This window comes from Diabrotica virgifera, chromosome 6, assembly GCF_917563875.1.
Source record: "Diabrotica virgifera virgifera chromosome 6, PGI_DIABVI_V3a".
In the NCBI taxonomy this organism is placed as follows: domain Eukaryota; kingdom Metazoa; phylum Arthropoda; class Insecta; order Coleoptera; family Chrysomelidae; genus Diabrotica; species Diabrotica virgifera.
In genome coordinates this window covers 77,212,231-77,226,378 of record NC_065448.1, presented here as the reverse complement: position 1 = coordinate 77,226,378, position 14,148 = coordinate 77,212,231, and the positions used below count along the sequence as shown (strand labels likewise).

At 34.2% G+C, this 14,148-nt stretch overlaps 1 protein-coding gene across 1 annotated transcript in view; it reads left to right on the top strand.

The window, feature by feature from the left end:
- LOC126886445 (spondin-1) overlaps positions 1 to 14,148 on the top strand; it is a 126,484-nt gene that overhangs the window by 23,599 nt on the left and 88,737 nt on the right. The window lies entirely within an intron of this gene.

The window sequence follows — 14,148 nt, the reverse complement described above, 5'->3', positions numbered from 1 at the left end:
AAAAAAAATTAATGCGCGTCTCTCGTCCTGAAGGGAACGAGGCACTTGGGGACGGTTTTGCCGAAGCAAAGTTGTATTCAACGTACTACGTACTAGGGTATCAGTGCATTACTGATCCCACGCCAAAATTTGTTGGAAGAGAAACAAATCCCTTCCAGGAAAAAGTTCGCAATTTGCGCGACTTTTCCTTTAACACAGACCACGGAGGAAATGGGGTGTCGCTAAAAAAAATTACCGAAGTATTTAGATTATAATAGGCTTTCAGATCAAAAATTCATATGTCCAAAATCATTTATTTGAAATCACACTTTCCAAAATTGAAGAATTTCGACTAATAAAAAAATTTGGTGCACAAAACAAAAAAATTATTTCTCTCAAAAAAAAACTTTAAGCACCTGTACTATAAAATAGAAAAAATCAAAAATATCTAAAAAATTATATTTAAAGTTGGTTCATATCGCCCTGTAAATAACGGAATATACATTTCTATTCGCTATCGGACAAATCTGAAGCATCTGACGAAACATTGACGGATGAATAAGCTTTTAAATCTTTAATATGCCAATTTCCAGCACTGGAACCATCTGGATTCCTAAGAACGTAAACTAACGAGGATAGTTTTTTAATTATGGTACATAAAATATATTTGGGAGTCAATTTTGCCATGAAATGTTTCGGGGCGCTAGATAAAACCATATTTTTTCTCCAAACTTGATCGCCAACGTTAAACTGTACGTCGCGTTTACGCAAATTATATGTTTTTGCATTTCTCTGATATGCACGAGACAAATTTTTACGCACGGCCGTGAAAACTTCTTTTATTCCCGTTACTTCGGACGCGTAATTATCGCGATCACCCGGTAGGATTTCTATATCAACAAAATCATGGGGTATTTGACCGTAATAATTTCCAGACAACGGTACGTGTCTAGCAAAATTTAAAAATGCCGGTGAATATTTGGTTACTTCATGTTTCGCTGTGTTTATGGCTTGCCGAATTTCATGTATGTGTTTGTCCCAATCGCGGTGTTCGTTAATATAACTTCTGATTGCCGTACCAATAGTACGATTGCTCCTTTCAACAAAATTTACTTGGGGAGAATAAACTGTAGAGAACCAGATTTTTTGGACTGCATATCTCTCACAAAGATTTTTCATTATTTTACAATTTAAATTAGAGGCATTATCACACATAAGATGTTGTGGAACTCCAAATATGAGAAACACCTGTTCCTCTAAAAATTTACAGATATTTGAAGCAGTAGCCTTGCGAAGAGGATGTAACAAAGTGTACTTAGAAAACCAATCTGAGACCACTAGCAACCACGTAAAACCGTTTCTACTTCTGGTTAAAGGGCCTATTAAATCAACGGCGATAATTTGCCATGGGTATTCGGCTTTTTTCTCTTTACCCATTTTACCCATTTGCGCCATATTTGGTGCTTTTTGTGCTCCACACGTTTTGCAGGCACGGACATATTTAACAACATCTCTTCGCATTTTTGGCCAGTAATAATTTTCTTGGATTTGAGCAAGAGTTTTATAAACACCAGGATGGGCACAAGTTGCAGGATCATGACACGACTTAATAACATCCTCACGTTGAGGTTTGGGAACAAAGACTTTCCACTCGATTAAATTTGAATTAAAAGGAAGACAAGCCGGAATAAATTTGTATATGAGATCGTTCTCTACTTTCCACTGTGGAAAACTTTCTGGGTTAGACAAAATCTTTGTACGCAAATCATCGTACCAGGGATCGTTGCGATCAGTATCAACTTCAAGATAAGCAATTTGATCATTCTCATGAATCCTACTAAGTGCATCAGGCACCTTATGACATGCTCCTTTACGATGGACGATTCGGAAATCAAACTGTTTGAGACGCATAGCCCAACGAGCTAAACGGCCTGTGGGATTTTTTAAATTTCTAAGCCATAACAACGAATAATGGTCAGTGATGAGGGTAAATTCAACACCATCTACGTAAGGACGAAATTTTTCAACAGCAAACAAAGCTACAAGGGCCTCTTTCTCGGTGGTTCCATACGAACGTTCTGCTCTTGTCAAAGACCGACTAGCATAGGAAATCACCTTTTCTCCACCGTCTATTTCTTGAGTCAATACAGCTCCTAGACCGGTGTTACTTGCGTCACACTGAATAGTGAAGGGACGAGAATAATCGGGTTGTACTAGAACTGGGGAAGATACTAAAGCTTCCTTTATGGCGATAAAAGCATTCTCAGCTTCTGATGTCCAAACTATAGGTTCTTTCTTTTTCCTTCCTTTCAAAAGATCATTGATAGGGGAAACAAGGGTAGAAAAATCTTTGACGAAACGTCTATACCAAGAACAAAGACCAATAAAACGTTTAATCTCCGTTGTGTTAGTTGGACGGGGATAATTAACCATAGTGGAAATTTTGTCGGGGTCCGACCGAAGAGAGTTATCACCAACGATATAGCCTAAATACTTCAGAGTTGTTTCGAAAAATTCACATTTGTCTACATTTATCGTAAGGTTAGCATCCTTTAGTTTATCTCGAACTTGTCCTAACAAGGCAACGTGTTCCTCAGCAGTGGAAGAACAAACAATAATATCATCCAAGTAAGTAAAAATAAAAGGTTCGAATTCTGGTCCAAAAATTTGATCTACTAATCTTTGCTGGGTTTGAGCACTATTACAAAGACCAAAAGGCATCACAGTAAATTGAAAAGATCCACGGCCAACAACAGCAAAAGCAGTTTTTTCTCGCGAAGATGGATCAAGAGGGATCTGCCAAAAAGCTTTTTTCAAATCTATCGAACTTATATATTTAGCGTTACGCAATAATGACAAAATTCGGTCAATATTGGGGAGAGGATATGTGTCATGACGAGTAATTTCATTAAGATTCCTGCCATCAAAACAAAACCTAAACTCGCCTGTCTTTTTCTTTACAAGCAAGACTGGACTACACCAAGGACTGTTACTCGGTTCTATAACTTTAAGTTTGAGCATCTCATCTAATTCGCGATTTAAAATATCTGACATGTATGGCGACATAGGAAAAGGACGTTGTCGAAAAGGCTTTGCGTCACCCGTATCGATAGTCATTTTGATCTTATCTGTTCTTCCTATACCATTCTTTTTGTCTACCTCCTGAAAACTATGGATGACAGCATCCGCTAGAGGTCTTAACTCGGCGGCAAGAGAATCAATCGAACACAAAGATTGTGGGAACGAAACATCGCCTTCAGGTTTTGAAGTTACTATCTCGCAACAAGGATTTCTGACACTCCATTTATTTTGTTCGAAATTTATCGCTAAAGAAAATTTTGAAATAAAGTTACTTCCTAAAATAAAATTTATTGGTAGCGATTGCACTACAAGACAACTAATCACATGACAAATTCCATTCGCCACAAACGGCAAATCTACAATACCAGAAACCTTTTTACTCGATCCGTCGGCTAAAGACACATTCTGACTACACGGTAAATCGATCTTAATGTTGTTTCTCTCAAGAAAATCCAATCCCTTGGATCCGACTACAGTAGTGGAACACCCGGTATCTAATAAAAGCGTAAAGGGTTGCGAAAGAATTTGAACCTCCAAGTAAGGTCTGTTATCGAATGGCTTTGAAGCAATGACCGGAGATAAATTTGACGAATGTTTATAAAAATTTTTTACTGTACCTAGCCATTTGTATCAAGCAGAGACATTAAAATTTTCTGGAAACTTATTATCGGCCGCAAAACATGAAGGTTCGGGGTTTGAAATTTTATTGTGAACACTCTTACCGAACTTAAGGGTGTTGGTTATTCGTTTTTTGAAGGTTTGACACAGTTTGGGCATGTCCTTACCGTAACATTATCTGCGCCACATCGGAAACAAAAATATCTATCAAAACGCTGTTTACAGTCGTTGAAATTGTGCCCGCGTCTTCGGCAATTAAAACAAACGATCATCTTCAATTTATACGAAGTACTTTTACTAGGGTTTTTCGCCTCAGAATTTCGCGGAGCCGAGCGATCGTCATTATTTTTAAAATTTGCTTTTCCGTTAGGAACATTGGCTTTTCTGGAGGGACCGGGGAACTCATGATTAACATAAGCGACGGACGTTTCCTTCTTGACACTAGGCACGACCACATTATTCTCTAGTTTACGAATAACAGCAGACAACTCCTCAACAGTATTGGTATCGACTAATGCAATCAACGGAATATATTCAGGGATAATATTTTGCCTCAAGTGTTTCACGATAGTTTTCTCTAAAGGCTGCACCGTCAGCCGTTTTGCCAAAGACATAACCTGTGCCTGAAATAAAGCGAACGACTCATTTTTCTTCTGCTTCCTGGATTTGATCTGGTCCCATAAATCCTCGTCGTAGTCTTGGGGAAGAAACGTAGCCTTCAAAAGATCAATCAATTCGTTCCATGAAGAAACGGTACTACGAACACTCCTGAACCACACAGCAGCGCTACCTGTAAATAACTCGACAGCTGATCTGAAAAGAACCTCTTGTCCTACATTACGGGATTCAGCCAGGTCTCTAACTTTTTCTATGAAAGGGAAAACTCCTTTAGAATCTCCACTAAACTTAATGTTCCAATCAGCTAAATTAGTTGGATGCGACACCTGAACGACGGGAGCTGGAATATTAACGACCGGCTGTGAAGGAATTATATTCGAAGAAACTGATGGCCCAACAGGAACGACTTTGTCATCTAATTGCCCTTCTAAAAGTAAACAATCTGCAGAAGCCTCTGCCTTATACTCTTCTTCTTCCTCAAATTCTACGGGTAACCTAGCTATTCTAAAAGATAAATGCGTAAGATGAGCCTTTGCTCTACGATAGACCGAATCTCTAACGTATCCTTCGAAATCTCCAATTAAACTACGGATGTCAACAGCAGTTTCGTCTATCTGCTTCTTCTCATCGTTGAATATTAACCTATTTTCCTCTAAATCAATAACGGCCTTTTTACTAAGTAATTTACGAAGCATTGTTTTTTTGTCACTAAGATTTTTCTTAGTCTTAATCCCTCGTATAAACAATTCATAATCAATTTCGTCATTTTTTAAATATTGAACCACGGAGGATTCCATTTTGAATTATATTCTCTCAAAAATTATGCAAAAAAATTCAACAAAACTATTTAAACTCAAAATTTACTGTAACCTTGGAATTGAAAACTAGCAGTTATTATTTTATTTACCTTTGGAATTTTCTCTTTTCATATTTACATTACTATCTTATTTCTTATCTGCGCATCCATCGAAATTTTATAAACAGTATAAAATCTCTATTCAGACACCTTTAGACAACAAGGAGCCACATTTTAAATTAGTGCTGGGAAAAATACCATTTACGTGTAAAACAAAAAGGAATGCAATGACGTTGTTTTTAAGTACTCGTTAACACGGAGCAAAAAGAAACAAAAAAAATGACAGAAACCTCTAGGTGCGGTCGCCGTTTTATGAATAAAACTTAGGTTGCGTTAAAAATAAAAAAGCCTTTTTGTGATATTACTAATTAAGAGTTATATGAAAAACTTAGCGTTATTTTATGAATCAATAATGAGCAGAACAACGTGGACAAAATAAGAAAACAAACTAATAAGAATTAGACAAGAGATAGCCCCACATGTTGCGGCGTCATTTTATGATGCACGACAAATTAGATAAACATGTGATGTACATAAACTTACAAAAAAATTCGTGCTACATAATTTAAAATCGCACCGGCGTCTCTAATCATCAAGAGATTTTAGGGTGTGAGTTCATACAACAATATTTAAGCTAAAGAAAAGAAATTATTAATTTTTTGGGCGCCATTAATAGATCAGAATCTATTGCTATTTATCTATATAAAAATTACAAAAATGTTGCGAAAAAAATGGTATCCCTTTGACTACTAATGGTACTTACCCTTGTTGTCTGTGGTAGGCTGCGTTTCCTAATACAATAAGGATACATAGATGGATTGTGCGAACAGAAAAAGACGAAATAAGTTTTAACATAGTTACCATTTATTTAGATAGAAAATTGTCATTAAACTGAGTTGATTAGAAAAATAAAAAAATAAGTCTTTCGCGTTTCATCTTAACAGTTCAAAAAAAAGAAAAAGGAACGAAACAGTTTATTGCAAAATACCTGGTGATGATCCATTGTTGTTGAATTGCTGGAATCGGTTAGCTCGCCAGAGTTGTGGGTACGACGAAATCACTTTCACTTTTCACTTTCATTTTTAGAGTTAAAGTACTGTTACATAATTGTTATTATATTATACGAAAAATAAAAATTCCATAGTTCTTTTTGTTTTATGAAAAGAAAATAACTGCCTTCATGATTATTAGTGATACTTCTCACTGACTTGATAATTAAACATATTTTATTTAGACCATTGTCTTTAAAAGAAAAATGGAACTGCGTTCCACGAAGATTGAATTAAGTGCGGTTTATATGAGACATATTAAACGGACATCTTATCCGCAAAAGTTGAACTAAGTTCTGTTTGAACGAAACATATTCACGCCGTACTAAGAAAACTATTATTTTATCGTACCGGACACAACACAGAGAATATACCGGTATGGTATTTAAGACAACATATCGCACTTGCGATTTTCACGACAGAATCTTTAAGATTCCATTTTGCCTATTTAGGCACAGACAAGAAAAAATGCAGGTCTTCACTGCATGACCGCTAGAACTTAATTGATTTCTTCTTGTCCTAATCTCGGACAAGATTCCTCTCTGCTCTCTATATTCACCTCCCTTTTTCACAGCTATCACCTAATTTTACCAATAATCATCATTCCGAAATTTTCGTACCAATCACATAGCTGGAAAATAATGTTTAGACCAGCCTTATTATGATCATACGTTTCTTTTTCGGCCAATCACCACGAGTGTCCTTTTTGTAACCGTTTAAGGATTCTCACGAAAGTTACTGCGTTGTACTTTTGTGGAATTCTTAGATTTCTATCACTCAAACATTTAGCAATCTTTCCTATTCTTCTTTTTATGAGGCATATCCTGTGCAAAGTAAATACTTTTAGGACAGCTGTCTCCGAGCTCTAAAGTCTCTTTGTATTTTTACTGCCTGCAATATCTAAATCATCAGCTTAGGCGTCTAGAATTTCTTAAAATATTAATCCTTCCGCTTTCTTGTGGGTGGCCTAAAAGAAACGCGTTGGGAAGTACATTTCGTCTTACTTCTATCTATGACGACAGAGACGGACTTTTGCGATATTTAGATTGTGATTCTTCTAGCCTGTTTCAAAGGAAACATAAAATGTCTTTTTCACTTTTATCTTTACTCAGATTTGAGCACTAGGAACTTTCTTTCACACTGTTTTTCCTAGACGAATTAAAGCGGAATGTGACTGCATATTGTAGGGTGCTTTTCGCTTTCTTTATTTGTCTAGTCTTGTTGTTAGCTCTTCGACAAAAGCCTGAAGTGTAGCACTTAGCGAGCTCGCACACAACAGCAATATCCTACATCGCATATAACATACATTGCGGAAATATACGCACTGAGTGTCACATTTGGTTTTCGGTGAACGAGATTCCAGCGAAAACCAGATGTGACACTCAGTGCGCATCTTTTCGCAATGTGTTATATGCGATATAGGATGTCGCTTTGGTGTGCGAGCCCCCTTAAGTTCAACTACATCGCCAATCTTCTATCAAATCTTGTAATTTCAAACACATGTTATCATGAAATGTTAAAAATTTTCTCATCATATATTCATAAGTTTACTTTTCTAACATGTATGAAGAAGTAGTTATTTTGTTAATTTTTAGTCTTATTTTCTTGATATAGGTAGTTCAGAATTTACACAATGAAGTAAATTTAATTATATTATTAATTTATATTGCACTGCAGGAATTGTAGACCCAGGGTAAAAAGCCACATTGATAAAACTTATATTTTGACTGAGATGTTTACATTCTTTTTAATATATTTCTTTACTGAAGACTGCAGACCATAACTTCTATAATTCATCTTTTACATTTTACACGTAAAAGCTTTGTTGAAAACATTTTTCTTTATTGAACTCAACTTCATAAAAATGAATCCTTGATAACTTATTTTAGTGCGTTGTTGCTTAGATGTATCCATATAAAATATTAGGCCCATGCCGATACTGCAATATATTTTTTCTACGAGTGTGCAAAAATGTCTACTTTAGCGCACGCATTTTATTTATTTATTTATTTATTTATTTATTTATTTATTTATTTATTTATACGGGCAAGCCCAATTCGGTAATACATTAATAAGATATTAATAATTACAGTGTTGAATATATAAGAATAAAATGAGAGAGTACAAAACATTTAAAAAGACATGACAAAGTAAAATAATTACAAAACATTAATTACTAACAAATAACAAGGTTATGACATTGCTAAATATTTAATTTGGTTAAATGGTTCTTAAAAACATCAACAGAGTTACCAAAAAGTAAAAGGTCACCTAGGGAGTTAGCAAGTCTTAGGGCCGGTTGTTCGAACGCTAATCAAAACTTATCATTATCAAATATTTAATTACAATTATATTTGATTAAGCGTACTTCTGACAGATGTCGCATTTTGAGGTTATGTTGACTGATTTATTTTATTATTTTGGTTTTAATTTAAAATAAAACATAATTAAACTCTTTCTGATGTTAATTTCTTGTTTTTACTTACAAATCAATAATAATAATAAGCAATTTTCAACAATTTAAGAGCTGCGGCTATATTTTAATTACTGTTTTACCTACAATCAATAACTGATTAGTGTTTTACATGTATTTTTCATGTCGCGATTTGATTCCCATCAAGAAAATTGATTACAATAAATTATTGATTATAATCAACTTCTTGATTAGCCTTCGAACAACCGGCCCTTAGTGTTCTAGGAACAAAAGTAAAATATGAGTAATTATATCTATGGAAAGAAATATGAAAGGTTTGAATTTGTCTTGTTGTTCGTGGTGGAACAAACAACAATATTTTAGCAAGGAGTTCAGGGCAGTAATATATGCCATTGATAATATTAAACAATACTGTAAGATCTTTACGCTTCCTACGGACATCCAGAGAAGAGATATTCAAAAATCGTTCCATATCTGTATAATTATAATTGATGTGTTTTTTGAACCCAATATATCTAAGAAAATTATGTTGAACACTATCAAGTTTGTTCTTGAGGTGTAAATAATGTGGGGACCAAACTGGAGAACAGTAGTCAAGGTGCGTCCTGACTAAAGAACAATAGAGCATTTTAATAGCGAACACGTTCGTGAAATCACGAGTTGTCCTTTTAACAAAGCCAAGCATTTTCATGGATCTTTGAGTAATATTGTTGATGTGATGGTTAAAGCTCAGAGAGGAATCAAGAACAACACCTAAATCTTTAATTGAGTCTACCGTATCCAATAATTGATCATTTATGGTATAATGAAATACTGATAAATGATGATTCCGACAAAACCGGATAATGTGACACTTGTTGACATTCAAATCCATCCCATTATCAAGACACCAGTTGGCTAAATTATCTAAATCTGATTGCAATGATATTGCATCATCTTGATTATTAATGATTTGATAACATTTAAGATCATCAGCGAATAAGAGAGCAGAAGTGTTAGAGAATCAGGTGACGATGTCGTTAATATACAGGTTAAACAAAAGTGGACCCAAATGAGAGCCCTGAGGTACACCAGAGGTTACTAGAAAAGTGTTGGAGTAATGATGATTAACCCTAACCTGCTGTGTTCTATTTGTTAGGTAACTGCCCAACCACTTCAACACAGAACCTTCCACGCCATATAATTTGAGCTTATGCAACAAAAGATCATGGTTCATCCTATCAATAAAGCCTTGGAGAAGTCAGTATACACTGAATCAATCTGCAACCCCCTCTCCAAAGCTTCAGACAAGGTATCAACATAAAGCAACTAACTAAGTTCTGCTGATTTACCACAAGAAAATCCGAACTGTTGAGAATTTAGTATCCAAGAGCAGTCATAATTAAGGTAATCAGTAACAATACTCTCAAATACCTTGGGAATTATGCCGAGAATAGAAATAGGACGATAATTCGTTATGTCAGCTTTATTACCTGCTTTGTAAATTGGAGTGACATAGGATAGTTTCCAAAAGTCAGGAAATTCCCCCAACTGAAGGGATTTATTAAAAATATGATAAAGCGGCCGAGACAGAATAAAAGAGAATCGTTTAAGAAAAATGGGAGAAATACCATCTGGCCCAGGTCCCTTATTGACATTAAGAGTTGAAAGTTTTTCGTATATTTTTGAAATTGGTATAATATAGGAAGATACACAGACCTTAGACTGTATTAAATTGTCATTATGCTTAAGAGTTTTATTACTAAAAACTGAAGAGAAATGGCTAGCAAATAAATTTGCAATATCGTTGCCATTAGAGGCTAGTGTATTGTTGAGTGACATTGAGACAGGCATACTATTATTTTCTTTCTTACTGTTTACAAATTTCCAAAAATTTTTTGGATTAGCTTGGATCGAAATCTCAGTTGAATGTATATATTTAGCATAACAATTTTTTGATAAAATTTTGCACTGAGCTGTAAGTTGACTAAAACCTGAATAATTCTCAGGAGACCTGTTACTCTTGTAAATTAAATGGGCAGTCTTTTTGTCACGTATTAATTGTGTAAGTTCACTAGAATACCAACCAGGAAATTTCTTTGTACAAACTTTTTTCAATGGAACATACATATTAAGCACACAGTAAAGAATATCATAGACAGTACCTATCATCTCGGAAAGTTCTTTATCACTTATAAGACTGCCCCAATCAATTGCTTCTAAGTATTGATAAATGCAAGGAAGATTAGCTTTATGAAAATCATAGTAGTATTCACCATCGCCTGCAGTAGTGTTCTGATCAAAGTGTAGCTGTAAGATAGTTTCAAGTGGAGGATGATATAAGTCTGGAGGAATCAATATATCAACTGCCGAGGTTATCACAAGCTCTTCTGATGAGAGAACAAGGTCTAGAATAGCGCCTCTAGAATTGACAATGTTATTTGATTGGAATAGATTATGCAGAGCACACATATTTGAGAGAACACCAATCGCCTCCGTTTCTGCAAACGATGTATTAGGTTTAGCAGTTGCCGATGAGCAGAAGTCTTCAAGTTCCCAATCAGCTGATGGCAGGTTGTAGTCGCCAAAGAGGTAAAATTTAGAATTTGAATATTGTTCACCTATACTAATAAGCTGATCGAAGTGCACTTGGTACTTGTTAGGTGTAGACTTTGGTGGAATATACAATGCTCCCAAGATAAACTTACCACACAAGTGAACAAAAAGTTTCTTAATGGAGGAATCTGACGGAATAATTTTTACGGAAAATTTCTTCTTAGTGGCTATTAAAACTCCTCCTCCTCTTACAAATTTGCTAGATTCAGGTGTACGATCTTGTCTGAAAATGGTGTAATTTGTCAATCCAAGTTCAGCATCATTGAAATCGGCAGTAAGCCAAGTTTCTGTAAAAATGATTACATCGTAGGCACAGTTTGACACATTAATACTTAAATAATTTTAGTTTAGAAAGTTTCACTTTTCCGCACGCGTGTTACTTTTCCGCACGCGTGTTACTTTTCCGCACGCGGTTTTTACTTTTCCGCACGCGTGTTAATTTAGATATGTTAATATGGCCTTAAAGTAATTAAAATACATGCAATAAACTAATATTTAGATATTATTTACAAAATTATTTCAAATATCTCTTATTGTGTTCCTGTTTTAATGAAATTAACGTGACAATTCGATGAAATAAAATTATTTTGACATAATATTCGAAAGTCAAATCGGTAGACAATAACAGTCGTTTTGAATCATCGTCATGGAAACCAAGACCGTCGTCATGCTAACTAATTATATTGATTATTTCATTCATAGGAGATTCTGACCAATAGAAAGCTACAGAAATCTGAATTAAATCGATAATTTTTGATAATTGCCCTTCGTTAAGTATATTACGTCAGATGCCCTTCGTTGCTACGAAAAAATACATTCAGTGACATTAATGACAATTAATGTTTTAAAAATTATAAAAGTGATGACTTTTAATCGTCAAATATTTATAAAAACTTTGTGTTTAATTGTACTAATTTGTACTTACCTACATAAATAAATTACAATAAAATTTTGGTTTTGAACAGTTTTATTCATGAAATAATCGCAACAAATTGCACTCGAACTCTAAAATTAATATAGAATTTTAGAGTTCTTGTGCAATTACTACTGAAAGTTTGGTTTTGACCACCTTTTCAAAGAATTAATTTATGTATGTATTTTCATATTAATTAAATTAATTGATTAAGATTTGGTACTTTTTTAAAGACTCTTAGAAAAAATATTGTTCCTAACTCTTGCAGAAAGTCTCTTTTACGCACTCGACTGCTTGCCGAACTCCCGCTTCGCGTCGTTCGGCAAACTGCAGTCGCGTGCGGAAAAGAATGACTTCCTGCACTTGTTAGGAAAATAACTATTTTCTACGAGCGTGCAAAAATGTCTACTTTCGCGCACGCGTTTTAGTTTAGAAAGTTTTACTTTTGCGCACACGTTTTACTTTTTAGCACGCGTTTAGATATTTTAATATGGCCTTAAAATAATTATAATACATGCAATAAACTAATATTTAGATATTATTTACTATTTTATTTCAAATGTATCTTATTGTGTTCCTGTTTTAATGGAACGAACGCGACAATTCGATGAAATAAAATTATTTTGACATAATATTCGAAAGTCAAATAGGTAGACAATAACAGTCGTTTTGAATCATCGTCATGGAAACCAAGATCGTCGTCATGCTAACTAATTATATTGATTATTTCATTCATAGGAGATTCTGACCAATAGAAAGCTACAGAAATCTGAATTTAATCGATAATTTTTGATAATCTCCCGTCGTTAAGCATATTACGTCAGATGCCCTTCGTTGCTACGAAAAAATACATTCAGTGACATTAATGACAATTAATGTTTTAAAAATTATAAAAGTGATTACTTTCAATCGTCAAATATTTATAAAAACTGTGTGTTTAATGGTACTTACATAAATAAATTACAATAAAATTTTGGTTTTGAACAGTTTTATTCATGAAACAATCGCAACAAATTGCACTCGACCTCTGAAATTAATATAGAATTTTTGCTCTCGTGACACTTTGACATAATTTCAGTCGCCTTCGGCTCGTGAAATTAAAACTGTCAAAGTGTCACTCGGGAAAAATTCAATAATTTCAGAGCTCTTGTGCAATTACTACTGAAAGTTTGGTTTTGACAACCTTGTCAAAGAATTAATTTGTGTATGTATTTTCAGTAGTAATTGCACAAAAGTTCTAAAATTCTATATTAATTTGACGGTTGAAAGTCATCACTTTTATAATTTTTAAAACATTAATTGTCATTAATGTCACTGAATGTATTTTTTCGTAGCAACGGAGGGCATCTGACGTAATATACTTGACGACGGGAAATTATCAAAAATTATCAGGTATAATATCACAAGAGAGTGAGAATAAATTGAAAATAATGCGACAGTTTTTCGAAAATTTGTTGTCTGGCAATAAAGAAAAGGGCCCGCAGGGTTTGAGTGGCTATTGCACAATGACAACAAATTTGAGTAAAAATTAATCAGTATTTTCTTATTTATTCTTACTGTCGTGTGATATTCGTAAGAATATTTTTTAATACGTATATTATGGATATTTTCTTAAATGTGACAGTTGTCAAGACTAGGAAACTGGTTGCCATTAAACAGAAACAATCTACTTAAAAAAATTCTATCGGTAATTTTCTACAGTAGATAATTCTCAGTATAATTTTAATCTGATTGGACAGAATTAAGCACGTGATCAAATATCTTACTATATGATTGGAAGTTAAAATCATTAAAAAATAATCGATTTAATTTAGACTTATGTAGCTTTCTATTGGTCAGAATCTCCTATGGATGAAATAATCATGTTAATTAAATTAACTAATTAATATTTTGTCATTATTTAAAGACTCATAGAAAAAATATTGTTCCTAACTCTTGCACAAAGTCTTTTTTCCGCACTCGACTGCTTGCCGAACTCCCGCTTCGCGTCGTTCGGCAAACTGCA